The sequence below is a fragment of the Leopardus geoffroyi genome, chromosome B2, assembly GCF_018350155.1.
Source record: "Leopardus geoffroyi isolate Oge1 chromosome B2, O.geoffroyi_Oge1_pat1.0, whole genome shotgun sequence".
Lineage (NCBI taxonomy): Eukaryota > Metazoa > Chordata > Mammalia > Carnivora > Felidae > Leopardus > Leopardus geoffroyi.
Window position 1 is genome coordinate 98,161,432 of NC_059332.1, and position 11,662 is coordinate 98,173,093.

Genomic DNA, 11,662 nt, shown 5'->3' on the forward strand with positions numbered 1-11,662 from the left:
ATTCAAAGCCCTCCCTTCTACAGACATTTTTAGTGTTTTTAAACACTGTGCATTCTCTTCACCCCCAAGTAAAGAGAGTGGTTGGTGAAGTCACATTGGAGGAATTTTTACAGAGGCAGTCTGTTGTGTCTCACCAGGATCAGGTGTCCAAAAGCTTTCTCTGAGGCGGTGGGAAGGTCCTCAGAAGAAGGAAGAAAAGGTTGCCCATGAAACCAGAAGCCCCATTTGCTGTTAGCCCCCTTTAAAGAGACTACTCCTCTCTGTAGCCAGGCCCTTGTCTCCAGCAGCCAGTTTCCATGATAGTGGTACCATGGAGGTGGTGGTGGCAGAAATAGGAAACCCCACCTTCTTTCTGCTTCATACCTGGGTGGGCTGAGGACCCGGGTCAGCGAGAGGCAGAGCTCTGGAGCTGATGAACTCCATCCTCAAAGACCAGCCATAATTATGCAAATCCTTTCAGCCCCCATTGATGCAGCCCAGGGCCGAGGGGCTCTTAGACCAACCTTCGCCCCCTGACATTCTTTTTCTTGTCACTCTCCAGGTTAGTGCCACCTTCCGCAAAAATGGGTGGAACCAGAGAATATCCACTGTACAGGGGGCCTCAGAGATTGCCTCATCTTGCCTTCTAATTTGACACTTGGATAAACTGAAGTCTGTGCCAGAGAGATGACCTCAGGGCACATCACCAGTTGGTGGCCTCGCGTTAGGTCCTGGCCCACATGTGTGGCCCAGTAACAAATGATAACTAAGTCTTCTATAATGTTTAAAATGGGTAAGGTCCGTTGTAAGACGTGTGTATACACACAGGCATATTTAGTCTTTCCCATTTTGTGCATGAAGATTGTAAAGCAGAATGGGGTTTAATAACGTGTCCAAAATCACAGCTAGGAAGTCGTAGGGTCAGGATCCGAACTCAGGCAACCTGGCTCTGTTCTCTACCAGTACATTATACTGACATACTAATGTCCAGTCTTTAAGTATTCACTCCAAGTCTGGATGAGTTGTCTTTAATAAGTTCCTCGGCCAGAGGATGACTAGTTTAGTATCTTAACCCTGGAGGAGCACTTCTCAAAACAAAAACAGGAATAAATTCCATGGTCGAATACATTTGCAATGCTGTATTAAACCACATCAAACAGGTTTTTTTTTTTTGTTTTTGTTTGTCTTACTACCGAACTTCTCAGAGCCTTTAATATGCTAGTGGACGTTGTGAATTCTCTAAGAGTATCTAAAGGCACTTGCTAAACTTTTGGGACTACAGAATCCCTTCTGATGAGATGATGTTCATCACACATCATGTGGCCTCTGGAAACCTCAACTGAGTGAAACACACAAATTGTGTCTTATTATTATGAAGATAGTTTTGACCTCAAAGATGTCCTAAAATGGACTAAGACCTCTCCCACTCAGAGTTCCCTGGAACACACTTTGAGAACTGCTCTCCTAGAAAAATAAGACTTAAAAAATAAGACTTGAAGCACATTTTCATGGAGCTAAATATCATCTTGCCCCTTGCAAGGGGCAAAAGAGAAAAGCAAACAAAAGAATATAGATGTGTGTTTAAGAATCAGTTACTCGTTCTACTCATTCCTTATTTATTGTCCTTTTTTCTTTCTTCTCTTCCCTTGTTTCTTCTTGTCATATAAAAATTCCTTGCTGTCTCATAGGATTTAAGGTAGCTGACTCTTCCAGTAAGTCAATATTCTTGTTGACATATTTAAGTAAAGTGTTATTGTTTTAGGGAGACTCCTGACCTTCCACTCTACCCCCTAAATTCTTCTTAACTAGCACCCTATTGGTCAACCTAAAATTCTATCATTAGCATTTTGTTTATTTGGGTAAGTCACATCTTTCTAGAAAGAGGCCTGAGCTCAGATACAATTTCAATATGGTGAGAGGTGTGAACGTACTGGGCTGCTACCTGCTCAGTATGTGCGTAAGTCCCTCAGATTAAGGAGCCCATCCAGGGAGAGAATCCTCAGGGACAGGGAGTCTGGTTGGGGAAGCACTGCAGTGAGTAGCTGCATGGAACCCTGGAAAATGAGGTTCCCTGGTAAGAAGTAACTTCTCTTTCCTTTTTAGGAATTGTTCATTTAACAATTTTATCTAGGGCCTGTCCTTGATCGGAGGTCACTGTGTGTTTATCTAAGACCAGAGGTCTTTGAACCCGATCTCAAAGCTCAGGTAAAAGCTACTATGGCATTTTGGGTACTGCAGTCAAATTTGACAACCCATTTTTCCAGGTGGAAAAAATGGAATCTGCTTAGGCTGGGTGTGCCAGGATCTCCCTTTGTTATACTGGCCTGCAGCAATGTAACATTGCCCTATGATCACAAGACAGGTAAATCGCAGGAGGATGTTCTGGTCCACACAATCTGGGCCAGACGGAGAATCACAGACTAGAGGGGACACTAAGTGTCCTCTCCCACCTGGGAACACCACCGCTGCCTTCCACGCTTCTTTGTCTTTCCCATCCTCTTAGGTTTTGGGGCTCTGTCTGTAACTGGTGCGTGAGAGGGCGTGCCTGTAAGGCAATGCTAACTCTGAGTCACCAAACTCTTTTACACTTGCCATTCTTGTGCACCATTTGCTGGCTTTAAGCTCCGGCTGTGTGTGAGGTGAGCCCTTTGCCGTTTGTCTGGTGTTGTACAGTTGGTGTGGTCCTTATCAAGGTAAACTCATCCAACTAAATGCTTTATAAACAACGAAACAAGTTTATTAGTTTTTCCACGTACGTTAATACACATGTAAATAACATACATTCCTTTTAGAAAATTTAGAAATTACAGGTAAGAAAATGGAAAAGTCTTCCATAACCTTATTACCCAGACAGCCATAGCTGATTTTAGCTCTAAATCCTCCCTGCCTGTCCTTTCTGTTTCTAGCTCTGACTTCATACCCAGCTGCATACCCGCGTGAAGGTCCCAGATGGGATCCATATGTGTCCAGAGTATAATTGGCCACTACCCCCACCCCCACCCCCTGCACTGATTTGCAGCAGTGGTCTACATAGGGAAGAGGCCAGGTTTTGTGTTTGGATTCTCAGGCCTGGAGGGTAAATGGAGTGGACAGCGTGGAGTCTGGCCCCCTTTCTGCCTGAGGGGTGTGTCTGACCCTGGAGGAGAGGGGAATGCGCTCCTCAGTTCTGGGTGGAATTCACTGTGGCTCCCTTCCAGTGAGGACCCAAACTACTGCTCCTCTCAGACAAGTGAAGGGAGGGAGGATGTTCATTCTCCGTAATTATTGAAGCTGCTCTTTTCTGCCTTGGCACAGCAGGGTCATGGAGCAGGTCCTCAGGTGGGGACACCACCCTCTTGGCCACGTGCCTGCCACAGCAACTCACGGTTCCTCCAGTGCTCACCACGGACGCTACTTTGGTATTCCTTTTAGATTTCTTAATTCAGCGTCTATATTTAGTCTTTTCTGCACTAGAACACACATAGTAGTTAAATATGAAATCTAAGACGTCACAAACTAGCAGCCTACTACTCCATAGAAAACGTGTGGAGGACATGAGCGTTCCCGGGGAGTGATGAGTCACTGCAGGTTCTCAGGATGCCACCATCACTCTTCATTCTTCAAATGAAGCAGAGAAAGAGCTGAGGAAAGCTGGGCTCTTTTAAGGCCAAGACCAGTCAGCTAGAGTGAGGCTCCTCTGCTGGCTCACCGTCTCTCTCCGGGCAGCCCCTGCTGGTTTATGTGTTTATTTTGCAATTAGTGCTAGAAGGAGACTCATGGGGAAATTTTTGCTTGGGGGACGAGAATTTATATTTTAGAACTCTCCCCCCTCCTTAGATCACCAGATTCTGTAGGAGGGTTTGAAAACAATAGCTCTCAGTACTCTTTCCAACAAGAGTTGGTACCAATCTTTAGTGGTTTCAGTATCCACAAGCACAGGCCTTCTCAGGCCTCCCTGTTCTTTGACTTCCTCTCCAGCAATCTTGCCCTTTATGGCATCGTGGCCACTCACACCCATGGCCATGCCCTTGACCTTATCATTGCCAACGATTGTGCTCGCTTCATCGTCTCAATTTTAAGTATCCTGCTCTCTTGTCACAATCCCTCAATCCTCTGCTCTCTATGATCATTCTTCAACCTCACTGAGATCCACAATTGATTGAATTCCCACATTTTCACTGTTCCTTACTTTCCCACCACTGGCCTCAAGTCCTCCCTGTCTTCCTTACCACTTGGATTCTGTGGTGCCTCATTACCCCCACACCCATTAATATGTAGTCAATATCCTTTGACCCTTCATTGTACCTTCCTGGCAAAACCATGGCCTTGGCTGAATCTACACTCTGCCCAATATGAGTGTACCTGCACAACTGGGTATGGCTGCTTGGTCTTTATTTTTTTTTTTAATTTTAAAGTTTATTTACTTATTTTGAGAGAGAAAGAGAGCACACAAGCAGGAGAGGAGCAGAAAGAGAGAGAGAATCCCAAGCAGACTCCATGCCACCAGTGCAGAGCCTGATGCAGGGTTCAAACTCACAAACAGTGAGATCATGACCTGAGCTGAAATTAGGAGTCAGATGCTTAACTGACTGAGACACCCAGGTGCCCCCCTGTTCTTACTTTAAAGTCAGTATCACAGCGGCAGGTGGGTCCTTGGTGCTCAACTGCACTTCTATTCACTTCCCTACACTGCTATTCCCCCATTCTTCAAGACGATGATTTCATATTTTCTCTTCCCTCTTTAAGCCCTCAGTCTTCCTCCCCATCTTCATTTTCAGCCTTGTTTCTTCATCCAGAAAGAATGGCCTTGTTTTCTGATCCACTGAGATAATAGAACAATGAACTGAGAAATTCCATGTTTCCACCAACATACCCACCTGCTCACCTTCATCTCTGCCTGCCCATTCTGCCTTCCCTCCTAGGATAGGATGAATTTCCCAAGCTTCTTTCAGTGGTACAATGTGGTCCACAGTCCTGACTGGCAACATCAGCATCACCTGGGAGATTGTCTGAAATGTAGATTTATCAACCCCACTCCAGACCTGTTGGATCAGCCTCTCTAGGGTGGAGTCTGGGAATCTGTGTTTCAACTGTTTCTCCAGGTGATTCTTGTGCATGATGAGGTTTAAGAAGCACTGAGCTAGATCCCTTTCTCTCACACCTGCTCAAGGATATCCCTCCAGAGGTTGCCACCTCTCTGCAACATCATAACACTTTGCCCCTCTTTTCTGGATCATTTTCTATTATCATATAAACATCCCGGAAATCAAAAAACAAAAACAAAAACAAACACCTCTCTTGACCCTAAATCCCAGTTTAGCCACCACCCCATTTCTCGACGTTTCTTTTTTCCTTGAACTCCCTTCAATCAGTCTTTTGCTCCCACCAGACCCCAAAACTGATCTTGCTAAGGACATTATGATAGAAATTGGCCAGATGGTCACAAAACTGTATCCTCTCCCTGGGCACACAAATAAATGACGTTTCCTAATTTCTTTGCATCTCAATGAGGCCATGTGACAAGTTCTTGCCATAGGAACATGAGTAGGGGTAATGTGCCAGCTTCAGGCTGAGACATTTGAGTATGGGAGTGCTCCAGCATGGACCACCTCTTCCCTTTCCAAGGTGATCTGGGAGCCACACGCTGAAGATGGAAAGAGGTTGAGTACCCAAGTTACCACACAGAAAGCCATCCACCGAACACTTGGTTGGACTACAACATGAGCAAGAAATAAGTTTTTATTGTGTGAAGTCAGTGATTTGGGGGTTATTTGTTAAAGAAGTAAGCCTATCCTAATAAAATTACCAGTGACCTTGAAATTTCTAAATCTAATAGTGAATTCTCAGTTTTTTTCACATGTGACCAAATAGCAGTGATCAGCAAAGTTAATCAGTGGTTTCTTTTTGAGAAATTTTCTTCACATACTTTAGGCCTTTTTTTTTTTCTAATTCTTAACTCCATTTAATTTCCTTTGCTAATCTTCCTTTGTGTTAGCTTACCCCAGAGCTCAGCCCTTGTACCTCTTCTTTATTAGTACTCACTTTTCTGGTAATATCTTTGCTCTTGGCTCTAAATACCATCTCTACAAAGATACTCCCAAGTTCACATCTTTTGCTAGGACTCAAGACTTGCTTGTCCAACTGCCTGCCAGACATGTCCACTTGGCATCTAACAGACACTTGAGACTTAGTGTATCTGAGACCATACTCCTGATGCCTTTCACCCTGCTTCACCCACAATCTTCCTCTTCTCAGAAAAATGTTAATGCCATTCTTCCAACTGCTTGAGCCAAAGCCATGGGCAAATCCTTGATTCTGTCATTTCCCACATCCTATTACTATCAATTCCTATAGGTCTTGCTTTAAAAATATCCAGATCGGGAGCACCTGGGTGGCTTAGTTGGTTTAGCGTCTGACCGTTGATCTCAGCTCAGGTCTTGATCATGAGTTCAAGCCCTGTGTTGGGCTCCATGCTGGATATAGAGCCTACCTAAAAAATCCAGATCCTCCCCTCCATCTCCCTATGTTCTGTCATAGTCCAAGCCACCGCCATCTTCTCTTGCTTACATTTTGCGTTATCTTCCTAATGTTCTCCCTGTTCACATTCTTTCCTGCCTACATTCTGTTCTCAGCAGAACAGCCAGGAAGAGCTTTATACATATAAATTATCTCACTCTTCTGTTCCAACCTCTCCCCTTCCTACTCAGTGTTTTCCCAGATCACTCAGTATTAAAACCAAAGTTCTTAAAATGGCTCTCAGGCCCTATGTGAACTGGTTCCCGATTACCTCTCTGACTTCATCTCCTCTGACTCTCTCCTTGGCTCACTCCATTCCCGTAACACCATCTTCTCTGCTCTTTCAGGCATGCTCTTGCCAGGAACACGCTCCTCCAGATAGTCATAGTTCACTGTCTCACTTCCTTCAGACCTACCTTAATGGTGTCACCTTCCCTGATATAAACTTAAGGTCACCCACACCTACTCTTCTTGTACCTCTTAGCACTTACCACCAGCTGGCACACTCTATATTCACTTATTTATCTGTTTATTGTTTGCCTGCTCCCACCAGAATCTAAGGAGAACAGGAACTTTGTTTATTCTGTGTCCCAGGACATAGAACAATGTTAGACATATAGTAGATGCTTAGTAAACAATTGTAGAATAAAGGAAAGGACGAATAGCTAAATGGCCAGCTATAGCCTCATTGGCACAGGTGAGGAAACAAGCTTCACTAATTGAGTTTTGCATGTGCGCTTTATCCCTGGAGAATCTGGAACCCTTTCTTGCTCTCCCCAAAATTTTCATCTTAAGAATCTTGTCTTCACAGCCTCTTGGGTATTCTACTTTGAGTTGTCCTGGGAGACGTGTCCACCTTCTCCCAGAGTAGGACTCACAGACACTTGTGACGTCCTGTGTGAGCCTCCAGCACAGATTCTTGCTCACAAGGCTCCAGGGCTCCATTTTACACCGGGTGGGGTGGGGGTGGGGGAGATGCTGATTCCCCAAGCTGTTCTCCTACCAGGAGTACCTTAAGATCTGACTGGAAGACCAATGCGTGGCACTGGGTTCTAACTTTTGAAAAAGTGCGGACAAGAAATCATGAAACTTTCAGAAGAGAGGATGGAGGTTTGGAGGCCAATTCAGTCACAGCTGCGCAAGACTGGGCAGGTTTCTAGGTGCTGCCTCCTGGTCCTCCCCACTCTGTCTCTGGGAAAGGTTGTTGGAACCAGAAAACACACAGGCTTGGTTGATGAAAAGCCTGTTTATTCCTAGTACACTGGACACTTTGTTCAGGAATAGTTCATCCATTTGAAAATATTGCCCTTGTAATGGTGCCAAGGTCGTTGCCTGCTGGGGTTATCAGCAGAGTACGTGCCAGCTCTGACTGGGGTATTTTAATAGGTGTATCATTTCCCTGCCAAAGTGACTACAGAACATTGCATAGCTAATTTGTATTCGGTGCTCTCCCTGCATGCATTCTTAATATTCAGTTTTTGTTGGGACTTTAAGAGAAAAAGGAGAAAGAAATGAATAAATAGGTTAGGATACAATGAACTGCTTTAAAAAGGAACTTTAAGAGGTACTGAGTCATTTTGGAGTTCTCTGTGCTCATTTGATAATAATAAACTTTGCAAAGCATTGGATAGCTTTCAAAAAAAATTTATATTCGTTCTCTTCCTCTCGTGTTCAAATCAACCCTGTAAGGTAGGGAGGAGTGGCCCCCTATTTTAGGTGAGAAAACTGAGATGATTAGAAATTAAATGGCTTATATTGAACAAGGTCAAGGAATTCGATATGGTGCAATGAGCATTAGGGCCTGAGTCTCTTAATACCTAGGTCAAATCATGTCTATTCCATGTGGCGACCTGGGCAGGTATAGGGGGGTCCATGGAGGGGAAGGATCTGGCTGGGTTTGGTCAGAAACTCTTGAAGTCTAGAAGCAAAAGTGAGTGGAAAGAAACTTTGTTATTGACCATAGAGCTCTGTGTCAGCCAACACGAGGTAATAGATACAGATTCTTGTCCTGAAATCTATGTGGAGACCCCACCTGCTGAATGGATAATGGGCATCCACTCAGGTATAGCAGGACCTGTGGGAGGTAAGCATCCCCATGGTAGCCCCATGGCACTGTGGGAAAATTTCCACCCTGGGCTTCAGGAGACTGGAATTCCAGTGCCAGCTCCATAGTGTGTAGGTCAGTTGTGTGACCTTGAGCAGACCCCGCATGAGAGAAATTTGATCACATCTGCTCATTCCCCTGGTTTATTCAGCCAACTTTTATTGCAATGTATCCGTGGCTGGAATAAAGAAATAAAAACCGACCCATCAAGTTTGTGAATGCCACACAGCTGGAGAGTGTAGCTTATAATGATACATGAAAGATCAGGTTTCTAGATGATCTTGAGACTGGTTGGAACATTAGGATGAAACCCTAAAGTAAATGGGCAGAACCACACTCAAGTTTAACAATAACTGCACCAGAGGGAGCATTTGTTATTGATCCACACCTTTCTTACTCTTAGAAAGGATTTGGGAGGGGCACCTGGCTGGCTCAGTCAATAGAACATGCAACTCTTGATCTCAGGGCTGTGTGTTCAAGCCCTGTGTTGGGAAGGAGCCTACTTAAAGTAAAGCAAAACAAAACAAAAAGGATTTGGGAAAGCAAAAGTCACATGCTTGGGCTGGAGAATATTGATGAGTTTCGGTTGATGACTGGAAGCTCAATATGACTGGGGTTGCAACCATAGGTTAGTGCAACCATAGGCTCTATGACAGAGGTGCAGAGCCTAGGAGGACTCACCTTGAGCTTGCATGCACAGCCATGTGGGCATTGGGCTCCAAAAGAATGCCCTTTGAGAGAGTCTTTGACAGATTGGAGATGGGGCAAATGGTGGGGTAATCAAAGTCTATGTCAGGGGTTATATGGCCTGTAAAGGGGAATACTCAATGGGGTGACTTGATGGTGGTCTTTATATAATTAAATGATCACGAAAATGAAAAAAACAGAGTCTATGCAGAAAGCTGCAGGATCAGAGCTAGGCAAGTGAATGGAAACTAGAAGGTTTCAGAGTTTAGCGGTAAAACTGGGGGCAGGAGGCCCTGGGAGGAGGCAGTGAGCTCCTTCCCAGCACATGTGCAGCCTTCCCGGCAAGGACTACCCTGTGTGGGGTTGGAGCTAAGGGAGGTCACTTGACTGGCACTAGCAATCTAGGAAATGAGAGAATGTGTGTGACACAACATATAAACGCTCTGCCCAGGTTGTACTGTCTGAGAGAGGAGCTGTAGAGGCTGCCCATGCCTGCCTTCATCAACACACATTATTCTCAAGGCAAGAGAGAAGTATCTGTCTACACTCACTCATCACTAGTCTTAGAGTCAGTCTCTATGCTCTGCCCATCCCTCTGAACGTGCCTGGAGACAATAATGTCATCCAGACCAGACTTTTGATCGTGTTTTATTTCCATTTAACAACTGAGGATACTGAAGTTCTAAAACCTTCATGATGGGGAAGAATTCAGAGGCAGCTCCTAAAAGAGCTCACCCTTGAGTGTGAGTCCATTCTAAGTAAGTCAGGTGGGTTGGAAGCTTTGTGAACATGAATTTATTGGGGTATCTTTTTTTAAGGGAGTGATATAATTAAGGGTTGAGATTTTTCTATTTTTCTTCTTAGAGGTTTTTTGGTTACCTAATAGATCAGCCTAATGAATCTAGAGAAAAGAAATTTATCTTTCAAACAGAAGTATTTAGGTGCATGAGTAATGAACTAAATGCTATTGGCACAATGAAGCTTACCTCTTAGGCTGAGAACAGTGTGGAAATCATGCCCAAAGCTTCAGGGATGAAACCAGATAGGCTTCTGACTGTGGGACCTTCCGGAGCGTGTATTTGCATTTTGGCAGGAAAATATCTGTGGTATGCACACCCATGCTGTTTGTTCCTCATAACCCACAGTTGGGTTTCATCTGGATTCCCCCCCCCCCACCCCCCACCTCTAGCCCATCATCTCTTGCTCTAAGAATTGCTACTGCCCCTGCCCAAACCCACAGGGGTGTGCTTCTGAGGCAGGCTCACATCAAAAGGGCCTGCCCCACTCTTGACTGGGGGAAGCCATCTTCAAATTGGGCTGGACCAAGCAGAGAATGTCTCCTGGAGAATGGTGTTGGGCCTGGCCAGTCAGGTGGTCAGTGGCTGGCTGGAGCTGAGCATGAAATGGAAATGGAGCCAGCGTTGAACCAGACATTTCTACCTGTGCCTTCAATCAAACAAAAATCTCCCTCTCAGTTATAAGAGCTAAGAGAGAACCTGATATGGACAAGGATGCCTTCCTTCTTCCGCTCAGTAATTGTGATTTCCCTAGGGTGTGACTGCTAACGACTGAATTCTACCACAATAAGAACCTGGATGCTTTTGGAATTTATTAGACTCCCTGTACTAGAAGTACATGTAGGTGGTTTTGAGTTCAAGCTGATAGTCACGAACAGGTGTTATAACCTCGAATTTTGTTTGAGACAGGCTGCTCCCTTAGCCTTTTAGAAGAGAGGTACAAGTAGGCCAGGGGCTGTGTTAGTGACTAATCTCACAGGGCCCCCCAAAGGCTTCTATTCAGGTTTTTTAAGTGTTAGGCATGCTAACAGGGCTGATGCTTATTACTTTGAATCAGGTACTAATGCCTTATTCTTGTTATTACTTTCACAAAACATGAAAACTCATTCTGAGACTAAAGGGTTTTCATCATTTTTAAGATAATGGTGTATCAACAAGAAATTGTACTTGGCTGTGAGTAACAAAGACATGAAAAACAGACCTACAAAATTAGAGGCTTTATTTCTCACATTAAACAGAAACCTTAGGGTGGCATCCAGGGCTTGGTATGGTAGCTTCACGGCCCAGTTTCCTTCCATCTGCCATCCTTAGCATGTGGTTTCCATCCTCGTGGACATCAGATGGCTACTGGAACTCTAGCCATCAGGGCCACATTGCAAATGGAAAAAGGGGAAGGGCCAAGAGCAAACTATGCATGCCAGTTAGTTGGGTCCCACCCAGTAGCTTCTACTTATATCTCATTGGCTAGATTTAGTTCCAAGGTCATCTGGCAAGAGAGGCAAGAATATAGAAATACTCAGCCTGGCTCATTGCTGCCTCAGACAAAATTAGAGTTCTATTAGCAAAAAAGAAGCGGGGAGGGGTTATCCAGCAGTCTGTG